A 6,141-nucleotide genomic window follows, 5' to 3' on the forward strand; every position below is an offset into this window, starting at 1 on the left:
ATATTATATTTTATAGAAGTGTATAAAATATTTATTATTATTTTTAACTTATTTTTAATAAACAAAGTTTATAGTAAAAGTTTAAATTAAAACCTATAAAAATAAAAATTAATAATATAAATAATAATAAATTTATTATGTTATGATATTTTAAAAAATAAAAAATAAATATAAATATAAATATAACAATAATAATTAATTTAACAATATTTGTTATATTTTAAAATCTTTAATTATTTTAAATATTTAATTTTAATTATAAAAATTAAAATTAATAAAAAATATTAATAATAAAATATAATTACAATAAAATTTTATAACTAAACTGGCACAATCTATCATTGTCAGTCACAACATTGGATGTTAGGTGGTCAGGTGTTACGGATTTTAAGCTATTGACTTGCAAGACACTAGTAATGTTATGAAGGGTCTTCATTGTTTCTTGCTTGGGGTAAGGAACATTATCACTTATGTTGAGTCTTCTTAAATTTGGGTCTCAAGTCTCAACACACCTGCTCATGCTCAAGACTGAAACATAGGTGGGGTTAGTTTTTTTGTTTTACAGTCAAAGTTCTCAATACCATCTTAAATTTGGGTTTAGACTTTATTTGACTTGACTTCAAAAAGTTTGCTTGTAAAATAAGAATGATCTTAATTTTTACAAACTTTTTTCTTAACCATATTTATAAATACATCATTCCAACGGCTATCATCTCCATTCTCTTCTCCTTTAGAAAAACCACTTCATATCACCCAAACCCATATTCTAAAGCTAGGCCAGCCTATTCAGTATTTACCTTCTTGCTCAGTGCACAAAATTTCTTGGTATCACCAAAATTGAGAGAAAATGAATAACATTAGAATGTTACCTAAATGCTATCTTTTATTCTTCTTCATGACAATCACCACTTCACTGGACAGTATTGCTCCAGGTCAATCCATTCGCTACGGCGAAACATTAGTTTCCGCCGCCGGAGCTTTTGAACTGGGATTCTTCAATCCTGGAACTTCTGGAAGACTATATGTTGGAGTATGGTACAAGGATTCTCCTTCAACAGTGGTATGGGTGGCCACCACTCAACAATGCCTCTGGAGTCTTACAAGTCAATGATCAAGGACTTCTTCTCCTTCTTGATGCCACAAGGAGGACTGTTTGGTCCTCTAATACATCAAGCATATCAAAGAATCCAATTGCACAGCTCTTGGACTCAGGAAATCTTGTAGTAAGAAATGGACATGGAAATAACATGGACAATCTTCTATGGCAGAGTTTTGATTATCCATGTGATACCTTATTGCCAGGAATGAAGCTTGGATGGAACTTGGTAACTGGTGTAGAATGGTTTTTGTCATCATGGAAAAGTGCAGAAGATCCTGATCATGGTGAGAACACAGTTAGAATAGACATTCAAGGCTATCCACAAGCAATTCAACTAAAAGGAAATATTATAAAATTCAGAGCAGGACATTGGAATGGCCTTACTTTTACAGGATCTGCATTTCGAAGGCCTAGTTCTATGTTTAAATATGGATTTGTTTTCAATGAGAAAGAGTTATATTATGAGGTTGAACTTCTGAACAGATCCTTTTTCACTAGATATGTCATCTCCACTTTAGGCATTGGGCAGCGTTTTGTTTGGACAAGTCGAACAAATAGCTGGGAGGTAATGTCAGTAGCCATAGCAGATCAGTGTGGAAATTATGCTTTCTGTGGTACATATTCAATCTGCAGCATCTTCAACACTCCTATCTGTGCATGCCTGAAAGGATTTGTACCAAAACATCCAGAAGAGTGGAATGTGTCATATTGGTCTAGTGGCTGCATTAAGAGAATTCCATTGGAATGTAATAATAATGATGGCTTCCAAAAGTACACGGGTCTGAAGTTGCCAGACACGTCTTCCTCACGGTATAACAAGACCATGAACCTTACGGAATGCCAGAAATCCTGTCTACTAAACTGTTCCTGTACAGCATATGCAAGTTTGGATATACGCAACGGAGGGAGTGGATGCTTACTTTGGTTTGATGGTTTGCTTGACATTATGCAATTCGCTGAAGGGGGACAAGACCTTTACATTCGAGTTCCTGCATCAGAGCTACATAGTAAAATTCTGTTTCTTAAGTTCTTCATCCTTTTCCTTTATTGCAAGTTTCTTCATTTTCTGCACATATATCAGTGTGAAGAGTGAATGAGTTTCTAGATTTTAGTTTGAAATGCAACATGCAAAATAGAAGACAGTCATGCTCTTTTAACATTTCTTATATTAAAGTGTGTGTCGCTAGCATTCCTTTTACAAGCAGAGATAACTGCCAAGGGAAACTTAAAGTAGTGCTAATCCAATTTAAATAAAGAATTTGTTGGAACTTACAATGATTTTACTCTTTTGCGTGTGAAACAGTTTAAAGTGCATTAAATACAACTCTGAAAGCCATAACTGAGATGTTGTGCATGAATGTACTTACTAACCATTCTCTTTTATTTGTCAGATCTTGCTGCTGACCATGACCATGGAAAGTTCAAAAAGAAGATCCTACCAGGAATAGGAACTGTGTCCACAATATTAGTCATAGGCTTGATAATTCTTGGATGCACAACATCCAAGTTAAAACAGAGAATGGAAAATATAGGTACATCTTGTCATTCCTGAATTTGTAATTAATTTTAAGACTGAGAAAAGATTGGCACCAAAAAATAGGAATGAAGGAATATAAGGACAATTGTTGTCATAGTAATTAATTTTTTGTTATTGCCATAATGCAACACCTGAATGGCAGGAAGAATGTTCAGTTGGAAGCACTACAAAAATAGACTGAGGAAAGAAGAGATGGATCTGCCAACATTTGATTTGTCAATCATTGCTAAAGCCACCAACAATTTTTCAAGCATAAATAAAGTGGGGGAAGGTGGATTTGGACCGGTCTACAAGGTAACTATTAGAATTTGAGTGTGGGTCTGATCTAAGAGTTTGGGCTTTAAGCTTGAATAGCCTATTCATCTAAAAACCTTCAGCAATTTAGACTCATCGCGCTCTTGCTTATATACCCTTCAATTTGGTTTAACCAATTAATGTAGGAATTTTATAATCTAACAGTACCAGGAATATAGCCAGCAAAATACAATAAAAATCTCTATTTTCTCAATAGAAGTTGTTTAAATATTCCTAATGATGTTTTCAGGGTACCCTAATAGATGGGCAGGAGGTTGCCATAAAAAGGAACTCAAAGTCCTCTGACCAAGGATTGGAAGAGTTTAAAAATGAAGTTGCACTGATTGCTAAACTTCAACATCGAAATCTTGTAAATCTTCTTGGTTGTTGCATTCAAGGAGAGGAGAAAATGTTGATCTACGAATACATGTCCAACAATAGCTTGGACTACTTCATCTTTGGTTAGTGCCTTTTAAATTTAACATACCCTCTAACATTTTTGGCAATCTTTATATGATTATCCTTAGAACCAGTTGATAAAGCAAATAGTATACTAATATTGTACTTGAAATTGATCAGATGAACATAGAAGCAAGCTCTTGGATTGGATTCAGCGTTTCCACATTATTAGTGGTGTTGCTAGAGGACTTCTCTATCTTCATCAAGACTCTAGACTAAAAATTATTCACAGAGATTTAAAGACCAGCAATATCCTACTAGATGCCTATATGAATCCAAAAATTTCAGACTTTGGCCTTGCTCGGACATTTTGGGGAGATCAAGTTGAAGCCAACACAAAAAAAGTGGTCGGAACATAGTAAGTTACCGTATTTTTGTACTTAGTGAGTGTTTTATATGAAATTGTTTTTTTTACTTATTCATCTGCAAATAATACTTGCAGTGGTTACATACCACCAGAGTATGCTGTGCATGGTCATTATTCAGTAAAATCAGATGTCTTTAGTTTTGGAGTAATAGTATTAGAGATTGTGAGTGGGAAGAGGAATAGGGGATTTTCTGACCCAGAACAATACCTAAATCTTCTTGGACATGTAAGCATAAAGGCTAAGACTATCCACTTTGCTACTTGTTGCTTAGTCTATCATTAGCATTGATTTGAACTGAGTGATTACACTAATTTTCATGGTTTTAGGCATGGAGACTATGGAATCAAGATAGACCATTGGAACTGATAGACGAACACTTGGTTGAAAGTTGCAAGTCTTTTGAAGTCATAAGATGCATACATGTGGGTTTGTTATGTGTACAACAGAAACCAGAAGACAGGCCAGACATATCCTCTATTGTTCTTATGCTAAATGGTGAGAAAAATTTGCCTCAGCCGAAGGCTCCTGGATTTTATACTGGAAGTGATTTACCTAACGCAGAATCTTCATCTAGAATGTGCAATCCGTTCACCCTAAATAAGATGTCCATTACAATGTTTGAAGCAAGATAAAGTATGTGAAGGTATGTGCAAATGAAGATTGAATTTTCTTGATCAGGAAAGGAAGTGATTCATAATATGTTTGGCTTGACGTTTAAATGTCTTTAGTTTCGCGTTTACTTCAATGCTCATAATTGTAACTTCTGCATTAGTACTATGTTTACATGTCTTTGAATGAAATCCAAGCACACACTCAACATTCACTATGTTAGGACCAGAGTACCAGTATAATAACACGCAACTAAAATAAAGATGAGAAAAATAAGAGCTAAAAGAGAGACAATACTGATGATAAAAAAAAAATATTTTAGGGAAGAAAAAATATTACACCACAACTCACTCTAAAATTTACTCCTCAAAATAGGAGACTATTACTACCAAGTACAAGCTCAGTGTAATACAAAATTAGTGGGAGAGAATATTTTTGGGATGATTTGTCAAGGGACCCCAAGCCCCTGTTTATAGCCTAAGAGGGGTCTCCCAAATTTTAACCCACACGATGTGAGACTAACAATTCTTCCACTTGAAGATTATGATTAAGTTAATCATATCTTCACACATTACAATTATATGTTGCTTATGTTTCTAATAGGCCATACAAGGATCGACACCATGTAAACTTGTCATTGTTCACTGGTTTTGTCATTATGTCTGCTATGTTATCTTTGGTATGAATCTTCTGCATATCCACCCTTCCTTCCTCTACTACTTCATGAACAAGTGGTATTATATACCTATGTGCTTTGTTCTGGAATGAAAGGCTGGATTCTTTGCAATATGCAAAGCACTTTGACTGTCACAATACACAGTAGTAGTCTGCTGTTTGTGCCCAAGTTCCTCCAATAGCCTTTGAATCCAGATTGCTTCCTTGCATGCCTCAGTAGTTGCCATGTATTCGGCTTCTGTAGTAGACAAAGTCACAACAGTCTGCAACTTAGATAACCAGCTTACTGCCCCTCCAGCAAGTGTAAACACATAACCAGTAGTAGATTTCCTTTTATCCAGATCTCCTGCAAAATCTGAATCAACATAGCCTTTCACAATAAATTCTGATCCTTCAAAACATAATGCAACATTAGAGGTTCCTTTTATATATCTAAGGATCCTCTTTGCAACATTCCAATGCTCTCTACCAGGATCTACCATGTACCTACTGACTGCTCCCACTGCTTGTGCAATGTCTGGTCTAGTACAAATCATGACATACATAAAACTTCCCACTGCTGATGCATACGGCACTCGAGACATTTCCATCCTCTCTACTTCATTACTAGGCTTCATACTTGAAGATAATTTATAATTGACAGGAAGTGGGGTAAAAATTGGCTTACAATCTTGCATGTTGAAGCGCCGCAAGACTTTCAGTAAATAATTCTTCTGAGAAAGCCAAATCTTCCTATCTTTTCTGTCTCGGTGAATTTGCATTCCTAAGATCTTGTTTGCTGATCCCAAGTCCTTCATATCAAACTCCCTAGCTAATTGTGCCTTCAATTCTTGGATTCGATCTTTGCTGGAGCCTACCACTAGCATGTCATCCACATACAACAACAAAATGATGAAATCATTATCACCAAACCTCTTGTAATACGTACAATGGTCTGAACTCAGTTTGTTGTATCTAAGGCTAACAATGAAGGAATCAAATCTCTTATACCAACACCTTGGTGCCTGTTTTAAACCGTACAGAGATTTGGTCAACCTGCAAACCAAGTCTTCCTTTCCTTGTTCTTCAAAACCTTCTGGTTAGAGCATATATATTTCCTC

At 35.3% G+C, this 6,141-nt stretch overlaps 1 pseudogene; it reads left to right on the plus strand.

Annotated features, from left to right (window-relative positions):
• The first annotated feature begins 847 nt into the window (after positions 1-847).
• Positions 848-4,389, plus strand: LOC113865095 (annotated as a pseudogene).
• Positions 4,390-6,141: the final 1,752 nt, after the last annotated feature.

Source organism: Abrus precatorius, unplaced genomic scaffold (assembly GCF_003935025.1).
Source record: "Abrus precatorius isolate BTA unplaced genomic scaffold, Abrus_2018 Scaffold4, whole genome shotgun sequence".
NCBI classification, from domain to species: domain Eukaryota; kingdom Viridiplantae; phylum Streptophyta; class Magnoliopsida; order Fabales; family Fabaceae; genus Abrus; species Abrus precatorius.